The following is a 13975-nucleotide window of genomic DNA, read 5'->3' as shown; positions in this document are numbered from 1 at the left end:
GCGGGGCCCAGGACCCAGGGTGGGGCACTGATTTTCTAACGGGAGCCAGAGCCAGAAGGTGAGGCACCAGCTGGTCGGCCCGCCGCCCTCAGGTCTCCCGAGGCGCAGCGAGGCCTGCGGGCGTGGTGGGGGCGGCGCCCCGCCGGGCCCTCCCGCCCGCGCCCAGCGTCCCGGGCCGCTGCGCCCCGCCTTCCCGCTCAGTGCGCAGCGGGCAGAACCGCAGATACCCGGCAGCGTGACCCTGGGCGCCGCCTCCGCCGCCGCCGCCGCAGGCCGAACGGTCGACCAGGTTCGTGCGCCGCGGGCCGGGCCTTGCCCACGGCCTGCTGGGCCCGGCTCCTCCCGGCGGGCGGGCCTAGGCGTTGCCGGCACCGGTGTGGACTTCCCAAGTCACCCATTCGTGGGAGCGACTGACGGACAGGGTAGGGAGGCCACCGGGAGACGGGCAGGGCGTGCGGCTTCCGCGACAAGGGCCAAGCAATGGGGGGGGGGGGCCGCGTGCGGCCGCCGGGATAGAGGGAGATGCTGTGCACGGAGAGCAGTGAGCCAGGCGTGATGTCTCCTTTTCTCTCTTGTCTCGGGGAGGGGAGGTGCCCCGCCCCAAGCCGCCCAGGAGCTTCCCTCGCCTGCATCTGGAACCAGCACCTAGTTCCCCTGAGCCTCCAGGTTGCTTTATCGGGTCTCCTTTGTGGTTCTTTTCGCCTTTTATCTTGTGCTTTCATTTTCGGTGTGTACGTCTAGGCTCCACGTAGGCTCTTAAGTTACACGAGGGCAAAGCCCCTGTCGGACTTCTCAGGTACTCGGTAGTACTCAAGTGAGCAATTGAATGAATGAGTGAGTTCCTATGAGGGAGAACTGGTGAATTAATGAATGAGTACACATGAAGTAGAGCTGAATGAAGGAATACATGAATGGATATAAATACACACGACAAGGAGGCAGTGGAGACACGGGCTTACAACTCTTATCTTCTGGTAGTTTCCCAAAAGCTGTGTGAATGTGGCACTCTTGTAAATGGAGTCATTCTGACTGTGGCTACTTAAAAGTTCTATTCTATGCTGTTTCAAAAGAAAATAATCACCAGAAGCACCCCCTCATATTTCCACTCTAAGTAGATTCTCCTATATGCATTACTTAAAGCAAAGTATGCCTAGGCTTTTTTTTTTCTTGAGTTTTGTTTTCTACTTTGGAGAATCATTGTCACTCTAATATTATTTAATGTATTTCTGAAAGATAAGGATGAATCTGAAGGTAGTACCACATGACTCTGCTTTTAGTAACTTGTTTGTAAAACCCGATGTCCCTTTGAATTCAGGATTGTGGAGGATCTTGTCTGTCTTCCTGAGACAAGTGCTGACTGGTTTGTGGGTGACCGTAGAAGGCTGAATATAGTTCAGAGAGGAAAAGAGAGACATTTATCGGTGTGCAGACACTTTGGAAGTGACATAGGTTGAGCCTGCTTTAATTCGATTGGTCACTGCATCACTTCTAGGTTTCCAGACCCAGGTTTCAGAAAAGCTGGATGACTTTAGATGTGTTACTTGATCTCTTTAGGTCTCAGTTTCTTAATCTCCAAGATGCAGGAGGTTAGGTAGGGCCCCTTCTTGAGTCAGACTTCTAGGATTCTCTTTTATCGGTTAAAAGGTGAAATTGCAGGTGATTTCATGAAGCCTGCTCACTTCAGCTGCTCCTCTTGGGATTCTGTAGAATTTTGGCTCCACTGTTTTCTCTGCAAATTCCAACTCATTCCTCATCCTCTCCACATCTGCTACAAAAGGACCTGGGAGCTTGAGATGAGAATTATAGACTCTGGGCTGGAGGGGAGAAAGAAGGGCAAGATTGTTTTGTGCATTGCCCCAGGTTCCTGGTCCTGGGTCTAACTTGTTTCCAATACAACCAGCCTGACAATGCCATATATTTTCAGTATATCTAGGGAGTTATATCACTATTAATTTGCCTGCATTTGAGATTAGTTATCATAGGTCACAACATTTTGGAAACGGAAGGACCTTAGAGATTTTTAAAAGGCACTTAAAAAGTCATTTTACGTATGTATTGGAGTATTTCTTGCATGCTACATTTCACAAACACAAAGTCCCAAACACGTTAAGTAAAGTAAAATTAATGTTACCTACTTCAGTTCTTTCAAGTCTATTGGGAGAAGTGAAGTCAAACATGGTGCTTGGTGAAAAAGACCAACTTTCTCTGATTCTTTTCTCAAAGATCCAATTATGGGGTCACATGTGGTTCCAGCATGGAATGTAACAGAGGTCATATTATGGGGCACTGACCACTCACCAAGCACTGTTATATTTAACCTTTTTACTTGTATTGTTCCATTTATTCCTCGCTATAAACCCAAGTGCTAGGTACAGTTGTAATCCCTATTCAACCTTCCTAAATGGAAACAGTGCTTGGGAAATGGGAAAGTCAGGCATTCAAAACACAGGTAGATGGAGGCAGGATTTCTGCCAGAAATATAGACAATCCCTGCTAGGAAAGCCTTGTAATGTTGTCAAATGTGGTCTCTGTGTGTGTTCCAGGTAGTATATTAAACTCTTGGGCATTGTGGGTAAGTAAATTTAGAATGGGAGCTCAGGGGTGGAATGATTAAGACTGAACTATAGAGAATTGTTTGTTTTATCATTTTGAAAATTATTGAGTTCCATTGGTACTCTAGACTCTGATATTTTGACCTAGATGCACATGCATCCTAATTTTAAACGTGTTCAGATTTAACAATCCAGGGAGTATAAAAAGGATGACATCAAAAGCTATGTGGGTGAGTGGCATCTAAGGGCTTCAAACTCTGAGTACTAAACAGTGTTGTTTCTTGGGCTAGTTGCTGCCTCCCAACCTAATGACAACTCCTAACGCAGACAGAGTACAATGCCTACCTCAGTGTAATGTAGGGGCAGAAATGTGAGACGAATTTCCAGCACGCTTATAATTAATTGACAAGTGCAAAAGCGGAAAAGAGAGGCCCATAAAGTAACTGGGAAATTATTTTGTTTCTTCTTTGTCAGTCAAGTTTAGTCTCATAGAAGGCAGAGACCAATTGCGGCTGCTTGAAAAACAGAGAGCCAGTGCCAGTTTGACTTAGCTCAGGAGGCTGAAACTTTCTGCCCTGAAGGCCGGTGTGATGGAATAGACCTTCCCATTGCTCACAATATTATGAAAAAAAACATTAAAGCAACAATTTTTATTACTTGCCCTGGAGCTAGAGCTTTAAAATATACTTTCTTCTCCCCCTGCCCTCCCTAAACCACTTAGGTTTTAAAAACAAACAACCCATTCATGTGTTTGCTACATCAGATTATTAGTCCTTTTCTTTATCCTTGGGCCCTGTTTCTTTAATGCAGCTAAGAAGGAGGACTGGTGTGCTTCTAGATCTATGGAATTTTTCTTTAGTTATTCTTTTACTCAGCGCATATTAATTTCAGTAAACATTTAATGAGTGCATACTGTGTGCCAGGTAGAGATGAATGAGATACCGAGTTTACGTAGGAAAGTGACCCATCCACAAATAATTGCAGCACAGGGTGATGTGGAAGTAGTGGCCACTCATTCTCCCAGGAGAGAGGTATGGTCAGAATTTAGGAAGACTTTGCAGAGCAGGTGAATTTTGAACTGGATTTCGAAGGCTGAAAGCCAAGAGGAGGGAGAAGGGTGTTTGTTCTAAGCACAGAGAACTACATGGGCAAAGAAATGGAGGCAGTCTGAGCGTGGCACTCCCAGGGGGAGACGGGTTGGGTGCGTCTGTAGTAAAGAGGTCTTGTGAGGTTGGGGCCAGAGAAGGAAGGTCCTTGAATGTCGTGTTTTTCAGGGTTTATCACAGCCTAGATAATCTTTAAGAGTTTTTAAGCTGAATTTTTAAGCAGAGGAGTGCTATGATTGGATTTCCTTTAGAAAATAGCTCCAGCAATAGTATTTCAGAGGAACTAGAGAGGGAAAAGCCAAGGAGGCCAGAAGAAAGTGAGGATGATGTTGCTATAGTCCAAATGAAATAGGATAAGGGTGTAAACTAGTGTAAGTTGGAGAGATATTCAGAATATAGGGAAGGCAGGATTTAATGACTAGCTGCATATGGGAAATAAGGTTGAAAATAATTCTGAGGTTTTGGAATTGCTTACCTGGGTGGATGGAGATGCCACTAATGAGGGTAATGAACACCAGATGAGGAAGAGGTTCTGGCAGAAAGACAGTGAGACAACTTTGGAACATCCAGGGGAGATCCCTGGTGTACAGCCTTGACTGTAGCTGTACTGGGACGTCATATATAGCCAAGACTGGCCAAACTTTACGACAGGTCCACAGTCTAAAAAGACATATCAGTTCAATAAAACACTTAAAAAGAAGGAAAAAAACCACATTAGACTTAACTAATGACCCTTATATTTCAGGTGAGATCTTTAGAACTCTAAATATTATGTAAGTTCTAGTGAAGGAACAAAGTTAGATACTCAGACAATGAGGGGTTATTATAAACCACCAAGAGAAATCAAAACAGAGCAACACAGACAGGAGTGGTTGAAAGGCACAAAGATGAGCAAATGGCAGGAGTGTAGCAGAGAGGACTGGTTGCTTAAAGCACAGGTATAGGCAGATTTGGAATACAGAGAGGAAATTTGAGCTGGCTCTTCCAAAGAACGTATTTCTTTAGTGGTAAGAATATCACAAGCTTTGCTTTCTCATCTTATTCACCTTGTCAGGGAGAGACAGATAGGTGATTGTTTCGAGGTGCTGTGCAGAGGGTTTGATCTTATTTTGCAGAGATGGTGTTGGGAGACTTTGAACTAAGGGAAGAATAACAAGTAGAGTGAGATAAAATGAAAAGGATAATGATTAGGAGGAATTTTCAGAACTTTTAACGAATTCTGTGAGAAACAGTTGCTAACAGAGAAAAAGTTAGATTGATGTAGTGTTCTCTTAGGGTCGTGGCATTAGACCTGCTTGGAAAAAAAGGGTATATTAGCATAGCACCTTATATTTAAAAATAATTTTTATATGAACCCTCAGAAGCATGTGCAGGCAGGCACTATTATCTTTCTTTTGTAAACTGAAAATCTGGGTATTAAGGAGGCTGTAGTTTGCCTCAGATCGCATAACTGGCAAGAACTCTAGGCCTTCTGAGTTTCAGCCCACTGCTCTGTCCATTGTATCGGAACCTTGCTTTGCCTTGGAACCTTGGCGTTTTACAATGAGTCCCCTCCACCTCCCACCATGTCCATCATGTAAAAGTAAGACTAAAGCAGATGATATTTGAAGGCCAACAGAGCCAAGATCTCTGGGGAGACAGGCAGTGGCGGAAAGGATCCTTAGCACCAACTCTGCTATGTGCAGTAGGGATGGTTATGAAGGGTTGTATATAGAGAATTGCTGTGGAAATCAAATAATACTTAAAATGTAATAGGAGAGTTTGCAATATAAAAAAATCTTAGGACTAAATCTTCCAAGAGGCAAATAACCTCTTTACAAAGTGAACTATTAATCATTCCTTAACATATTATCTGGATAAATCCAGACTTTCAATATGGGGTTTGCTTAAAGCAAGATACATCTGCAGTAAGCTATGTCTACATTGATCATATTATATGTGAAGACTTTTCCAAGTTGAGTATCGAGTAAGAAAATGGGGACCTGGACCTGGATCCCCTAATTATTTGAGGCCATTTACAGCACATGGAACGTAATGATTTTCAATTAAATCCATCTAGCTACCTTTGCTTCTTATGAAGCACCTACAGGTAGGACACTGGCCACAGCTCAGCTGGGAAATGGAGAGAAAAGCCTAGCGCTGGCACTGCCCCTGGTGGGACCCACAAGAGACAGTCATCAGTGTAAATCCGTCAACGTAGTGGGCCGGAGTGGGAAAACCAGAAACCTTTACAGACCTTGAGTTCCACATCATTATTAAAAAGAAACCAAGTGTAATTCAAAGCAAAGAGCATTATACCAGATCTAGAGTTGATAAAAGATAAAATCTATAAGGAAGACAGAATAGCTGTGACATTTTATGGGCCAGGCATTTAAACATATTTATCTTCAAAGAATATAAAGGAAATGGTCAGAAGTATGAGAAAATGACCAAAACAATTAAAAAAAATTAATTTTTATTAGAGTATAGTTGATTTACTATGTTGTGTTAGTTTCTGCTGTACAGCGAAGTGAATCAGTTATACATATACATGTATCCACTCTTTTTTTTAGATTCTTTTCCCATATAGGTCATTACAGAGTATTGAGTAGAGTTCCCTTTGCTATACAGTCGGTCCTTATTGGTTATCTCTTTTATATATAATAGTGTGTATATGTCAATCCCAGTCTCACAGTTTATCCCTTCCTCCCTTCCCCCTTGGTAACCATAGTTTGTTTGCTACATCTGTGACTCTCTTTCTGTTTGTAAATAAGTTCATTTGTAGCCTTTTTTTAGATTCCACATATAAGCAATAACATATGATATTTGTCTTTCTCTGTCTGACTTGACCAAAACAATTTATAGGAGACTTTAAGATCTGTTGTTTATATGACAGATCAAGCAGACAAAAGCCAAATGGTAAGATTTGAATAATATAATTCATGAGGTTGAAGAATATAATTCATAAGGGTGAACAGGGATATCGAAAGTTTCATAATATGGTATATTAAAGGTTTATCAAAAAATTCTTTATGTTATATATGAATATATATGTGTAAGATATATGATTATATATGTATATATATGGTCCCTTATTCACAGAAAATTCCTTTCTTCTTCAAGCATTTATGAAAGATTGTAAAAAACGTTTAACGAAGAATTCAGTGAATTCGAGAGGCCTGCTGGTCTTGTGCCTTGATCCTCTGGTTAGCCCATGTTTTCAATTAGCTTTGTAATTGATTGAAATGGTAAAGAGAAAACATCTTCTCTTTCACGATGCTGTCAAGTGGCTCATAGAATGAATCTTCCACCTTCATGTGTCCCTTTTGTTCCCAGAACATCGTTTTGAGGTTCTTTTACCATTATCAGAATACTTTGGATCTGTGTTATCGGTGACTAATCTGAAGATGCATTTGTTACATTTGTTTAATGTTCTAAATCATTAATCGCGTGTGTGCTGTATCGCAAAATTTACCATCTGAAGCATCTGGCTGTTCTTTTATAGGGTTTTTCTTTTCATTAGCTTTTCTGAGATAAGCCTTACAGAAAACCAGGGGCCATAGGAAGACGAGGGAATGAACGGAGGATCCCAAACCCCAGTTTAGTTCTTTGGGAAGCAGAGGGCAAATCATGGAAGTCAGCACTCTTCAGACTTCATTCCACTACTTATTCAGCCTAAATTTTAGGGTTTACCACTTAAACTAACCATCACTAGCACCCTGTATTTGCTGTAGTTTAACAGTTAAGAAAATAGGATCGGAAGTCGGTTTCTTGGGTTCAGATTTCAGCTCCATCACCAACACTTGTGTGACCTTGGACCAATTACATATCCTCTCTATGCCTCAATTTCTTCCTTTGTAAAATGGGAAAACTAATTATAACTATCAGTGGTAGGCAGAATAATGTCCTCCCCCAAAGATGCCCATGCCCTAATCCCTGGAACCTGTGAATATGATAGGTTATGTGACAAAGGAGAATTAAGGCTGTGGATGGAATTAAGATTGCTCATTATCTGACTTGAAATCCATATCCTGGATTATGTGGTGGGCCTAATTAACAGTGGGAGAGGGGGGCAGAAGAGGATCAGAGAGTTAGGGTGATGTGACTATGGAAGAACGGCCAGAGAGATGCAATGTTGTCAGCTTTGAAGATGGAGGAAGGAGGCCATGAGACAAGGAATGTGGGTGGCCATTAGGATCTGAAAAAGGCAAAGATCCTTCCCTAGAGCCCCCGGAAGGAATGCAGCCCAGCCAACACTTTGATTTTACCTGGTGAGTCCAGTGCTGGATTTCTGACCTACAGAACTGTAAGATAATAACTTTGTATTGTTTAAGCCACCAATTTTGTGGTAATTTGTTACAGCAGCAATAGAAAACCAATGCATTATCCTCTAGGTTTGCTGTAGGGTTAAGAAATATAAACATTTAGGACAGGCCTGCTCAGTCAATATTAGCCACTATCATCATTAATTTTTTCATTGGTAGGTTCCCTCCTGTCTTTGCACCTTTGTAATAGCTGTTTTGTGATTACCTGAAATTGTTGGAAATCACCCTCCTCCTTCCCCAAGACTGTGTTTCTCACTCTCAAGGTAGGCCATACTCAGTCTCCAGCAATTTGTCAAAATTACTGTTTAGGTATTCCTAGACTTAATGGGTCCAGTGGCTTCTGCTCCAGATAAGCAGATCTGGGCTGTGACTCTCTGGATTTTCCTGTCTCTCTAGATTTTAGAGTGGTGGTTTGCTTTGCACTCTCACGTCTCTGCTCCAAGGAGAGTCATTGGTTTTCAGTTTGCTCATTTTATTTGTTGCTGTAAGGACAGGAGTGACGACGGAAGTGAGCTCAGTGCTCTCATTGCCATGTGGCTCTAAAGAGCTCCTCTGTTCTCAAGAGATCTCTAGCTCTACACTTGACGTTCTTCTGATTTCTGTTCTCTGGTTTTCAACTCATCAATTTCATTCCCAAATATGCTTTCTGGGTTTTCTATTTTGGTTAATGGCATCTCAATCTATGAGATAGTAGGTAATGTGATGTATCTGAAATATAGGGTACGAAACAGGATCAAAATCTGGGAGGTTAGCCTTAACTCTTCCCTTTTCCTCATCTTCCCACATTATTAAGTCACCAAATGCTGTTGTGCCTACCTGTGATAGCACCTGAAATTTTCTTTTTTTTTTTTATTCCCCCATCCTTTCTATCATGACTCTAGTCACATCCGTTATTGTCTCTTGCCTTGGCCAGGCAGAATTTTTTAAATTACTTCGTCTTCCACACTGCTTCAAGAGCTGGATCATAGGCTCAATCATATTACTTCCCTTCTCAAAAGACCTACATTTTGAGAAATTGTCTGCGGAATAAAGTCTAAACTCCTAATAAAGTCTAAACTCCTAATATGGCATTAAAATGTATTTCTCGGTACGTTCCTGGTGCATTCACTTACTGTATTAGTTCGCTAGGCCTGACAAAACAAAATACCATAGAGTGGGTGGCTTAGACAGTAGAAATGTATTTTTTCACAGTTCTAGAGGCTGGACGTCCAAGATCAAGGTGTCAGCAGGTTTGATTTCTTCTGAGGCTTCTCTCCTTGGCTTGCAGATGTCCATCTTCTTGCTGTTTCCTCACATGGTCATTTTCTTTCTGTTCGTGTGCATCCCTGGTGTCTCTGTGTGTCCAAATGTCCTCTTCTTATAAGGACCTCAGTCAGATTGTATTAGCCCCACCCCCCGTGCCCTCATTTTAACTTAATTACCTCTTTAAAGTCCTTATCTCCTAATATAGTCACATTCTGCGGTACTGGGTAGTAGAGCTTAAACATATGAACTGTGGTGGGGCACAATTCAGCCCATAACACCTACTAGATCCCTCCATGTATTCTAGATGTGTGTATCAGATCACATCATGAGTGCACATCACGACCTGGGAAGATTTGAAAAATACTGATTCCTGGCCCCCACCTAACCCTGTGGGTTCTGAATCACTATGTCTGAAATGGGACTGGGAATACACTTCTTGTATGCATGTGTATGTTTAAATTTCTCCCTAGTGCTTTATAATACTTCAGCTTTTTATACGCCAGAATTTTTTTTTTTAAATCATTTCTGGGGAACATATTATAAATGTTCACATCTTTGCTCATGGTTGTTCTTTAAATACCCTTCCCATCATACAACTATGCAAATTCATCTATCCTGCAAGGCTGAGCTGGAATATCATCTTCTCCGTTATTGCTTCCTTGTTCTCTCCTGTGATAATCCTGCAATACTTTATCATTACAGTTGACCCTTGAACAACTTGGGGGTTGGGGCACCAACCCCACAGCAGTCGGCAATCCGAGAGTAACTTTACAGTGAGCCCCACCTATCTGTGGTTCTGCATCCTCAGATTCAGCTAACCTTCGATCCTGTAGTACCTGCAGTATTGATTGAAAAAAATCCACATATAAGTGGACAGACACAGTTCATACCCGTGTTGGTCAAGGGTCAACTGTACTTTATTGTTAGTACCTGAGAATCTGTTTCCTTTTGTCTCTGTATCGCAGTCATTTGCCTTCCTCTTTCACTGGCTTCCTAAGGCCTAGGACGACATATTCTTTATCTCTGTATATCTGAAACAGTTGCAGTTGTTCTGAGCATAACAGGTAGTCAATCAATGTCTGTAGTATGAATAAATGAATGAACTCATTAATAAATGCTAATAATTTTCTTATGACTTTTTATCCAATGGAGACCATTGGATAAAACAAATAAGCTTATCCAATGTAAAACTAGTGGCAAATTTTTATTCTTGAATTGAGCATCCTTAACATGATACATGAACAGTAGTCTTCATGTGTATTTCCAATTTAGGACTTTAAACATGTAAAATTTTTTCTTGAAGAAGGTATTTGATAATACGAAGAGGATATAGCGAAGGCATCATAACAATTTGTGATAATGACAATATTTTTTTGCTTTGCATTTTCAAGGCAGAGTGTGGATGGTTCAGTTCTTAAAGATGAACGGATTCCCTAGTGTCCAGTTGTGGTGTATCCTTGTTTATCCTCCCGATCAAGAACTGCTGCCTTCTAGGGGGTATGTTAAGGTGGAATTGTCTATTCGCTGAGCTAATAATAAGCTGTGTTTTCCTGGGTCAGTGAATAACAGAAACAGTTCTCGAAATAATTACATCAGCTGAGACCCAACTTCCAGGCAGGGATCAAGAGTCTGACTTTTCCTTTGTGTTAGTTTTCCCCAAACTACTAAAATTTCTAGAGATGGAGTAATTGCCTCTCAAATAATTTCTCCAAAGCCTTTTCTGAACCAGAGCAGGCAGTGACAGAGATTGGCAGGGGAAGGACTGATGTCTGCTCATGAGGGGAAGAATGACGCTGCCTTGAAAACACAAATGAGCCTTTGGATGTGGAAATTGACAAGGCTCAGAGAGCCCTGAAACATCTTTAGAAACCAAGCCCAGCGGAATAATGGGAGGCTGTGTTCTGGCTTGGCATGGGAGCCTGTCTGGCACAGACTACACTGTAAACAGCTCAAACATTTCAAACATTTGCATCTGCATACATGACATTAGATTCTCAAAATGTCCAATTAAACACTTCCTCAGCTGACCTGGTGTCAGCCCGGCCTTTCTGATGGGGAAGGAGTTTCAGCTGATACTGTTGTATGCTCTTCCTTTCTGGACCCAATCTTGTCCTTGTTCAGACACAATTCTTCTTAAGGGAATTCCCTGGTGGCCCAGTGGTTAGGACTCAGTGCTTACACTGCCGTGGCCCAGGTTCGATCCCTGGTTGGGGAACTAAGGTGCGCAAGCCACGTGGCATGGCCGTGTGTGGCTGAACCACACTGACTCCATTTTGTCATCTCCATCTTAGGTCCACAGCCCTCCCCCGTCCCCCTTCTGTGTGACTCAGCGTTAGCTTAACTTACAAGGGTATGTTCCCCATCAACTTTTACCCTTGTCTTCATCTGATGTGGAAACTGGAAGAATGCCTTATGCTGACACAGATGGTTAATGGTCCTGAGATCCCTGGGGGAGGGGAAAATCCCCGGTCCCCGTCGGTGTGGTCATGCTTCTCACTTGGTAGTCAGATTCCGTGTTTAGCTCTGGCCCCTTTAGATCCCCCGGTACCCCTTTCTATGGTGCAAAGTGCAGCTGCGAATGCCTCTGGATCATCCCGTCGGCCTGATCCTTCCTGCCTGTGTGTACGTTACCCACGACAAACTTCATAATTGCACTTTATGGAATTGCCTGCTTTGTTTTTCTGTCTCAAAGTTCCTTGTCAGTTTGGAGGATATTATTCAGTATCTCTGCCTCCCAATAATTGGTACAGTATGGAGAGAGAATTTGGCTTTGGAAAGGAGGGCGAGCACTTCTTTCACTGGGACGTGAGCTGAGAAGAGCGGTATAGATAAAGGGATAGAAGGGTTACGAGTTGAGGACAAAGAAAGCCAAGTCATCTCATGGTCATAATATCGTATTCTCAGTTATGTAGAAGAGGAGAGCTTTTGCTGAGCATGAGGGGAGTAGGGGTTGAATCTGGGGCTTAAGGAGAGTGGAAAAACTTTGTAGCAGCTGCTGTGGGGAATTTGATAGGGGTCAGTTGAAGATAAATATAAGGGTTGCTGAGCAATGCAAGGGACCCAGCTGAGATCAGACAGCCTTTAGTTCATATGGAGATATTTGGCATGATTAAGTAAATGTGGATGATGGTGTTATGCAGCACGTACAGAGAAAGTTCAAAATTAGTTTTGAAGAATTGGCAACTTGGGTGAGGAGGAAAAGCAAAGGTATTCTAAGGTGCTAATGAAAGCATTGTTGGAATCATTAATTACCAATTGAGGTTTTGAACCAAGATTAATCTGCAATGGTGAGTTGGGTGGATAGAAGTACAGTCAGACTGGAGACGAGGAAGTGTCTTAGTTCTGACTGCTGTAACAAAGCGCCGTAGACTGGGTGGCTTATGCACAGCAGAAGTTTACTTCTCACAGTCTGGAGGCTAGAAATCTGAGTTCAAGGCAGCAGCATGGTCAGGTTCTGCTGAGGACCCTCTTCTGGGTTGCAAACTGCCACTTTCTCATAGTGTCCTCACATGGCAAAAGAAGAAGGTGCCCTTTTATAAGGGCACTAATTCCGTTCATGAGGGCTCTACCCTCATGACCTAATTACCTATCAAAGGTCCCACCTCCTAATACCATCACATTATGGTTAGGATTCCAACATATGCATTTTAGGGGGACACATTCAGTCTATTGCAGGAGGCTCTTCACTTAGCCAGTGTCAATCTAGCTGCTTCTCTGTGCCACACATGTGCTGAGTGGTGGGGATACAAGGATGAAGAAAACACAGTTCACTTTAAAAGCTCAAAAGCATTTATTGAGCTTTTAGTGTATACTGGGTGGAAAGACATTGATCTTTCCCTTGAAAAGCTTTAAGACTAGTGAGATAGTCTGGATAATTTTGATTCAGATTGTGGTAAACTTTGAAGGGGGTAAGCAGAGGGTGCTAGAAAGTTGTAGAAGAGGACATTCAATACAACCTGTGAGAAGAGGAACCAGGTCATCCTGCTAAGTATCCTCCTACTCCCCAGGATCACCCCCCTACCCCCAGTTATTTGAACATTATATAGAGAGAATGGTGTGTACATGGCACAAGGGTGAATGTCTGAATCTAAATTCAAGTCACTTCATGTTCCTCCTCTGCATTTCATTAGAGACATTTTGTGGCTTAAATGAGAAAGTGCTTGTTTGAAAAATCTTTGTAAACTGTAATGTTCAGATGATGGTGGTTTCTTTATTTCTCTTTCTATGCTGTATGAATTCTAAGTCTTTTCCAAACTCTAATTTTCAGCCTTATCTCCTCTTTTAAAGTGAATTCCTCTCTATCCCCACGCTTAGCCCACATTTGGTTCTATCTTTCTCTACTGTTCCTAAACCTAAAATGCCCTTCTCTTTTCTCTCCTGGCAACTAAATCTTAACCATTTTTTTTAAAGGCCTGACTGAAGTCCTGCCTCTTTTATGAAGTCCTTCTTAATTATTCAGGTCACCTATATTCTCTTTTTTTTCTTATACTTCATTTTTCACTACTGATTATTTACGCTTTAATTTTTGCTTATCTTTCAGTCTCCACAATGTATCTTATACTTCTGAGGGCAGGAATCCTGACTTTCACTATCTTTATACCATGCATAGTTCTGGTCATATAGGTTTAAATAAATAGTTGGTAGTTAATTACTTGTTAATTGGGAAAAAGTGCTAACCTGCAATAATTGCACTTTGGATATGCTTAGTGAGCTTCTCTTTTCCCCAGAGGAAGAAATAATTGTGGATTGATTAGACTGACAGATGTGG

General features: G+C 42.1%; 1 protein-coding gene across 3 annotated transcripts in view; it reads left to right on the top strand.

Annotated features, from left to right (window-relative positions):
• Positions 1-213: 213 nt before the first annotated feature.
• Positions 214-13975, top strand: part of CPQ (carboxypeptidase Q) — a 466878-nt gene continuing 453116 nt past the window's right edge. For 2 of the 3 annotated variants that reach the window (XM_082674776.1, XM_082674778.1), the window contains exon 1: positions 253-422. The gene's annotated coding sequence lies outside the window, so the exon portion shown is untranslated. Of the gene's footprint in view, positions 423-13975 lie in introns of all 3 variants that reach the window. The other variant, XM_082674777.1, reaches the window with a different exon arrangement.

The sequence above is a fragment of the Grampus griseus genome, assembly GCF_964374135.1.
Source record: "Grampus griseus genome assembly, chromosome: 17".
Classification (NCBI taxonomy): Eukaryota; Metazoa; Chordata; class Mammalia; order Artiodactyla; family Delphinidae; genus Grampus; species Grampus griseus.
The sequence above is the reverse complement of the archived record's forward strand: the minus strand, read 5'-3'. Positions and strand labels throughout refer to the sequence as shown.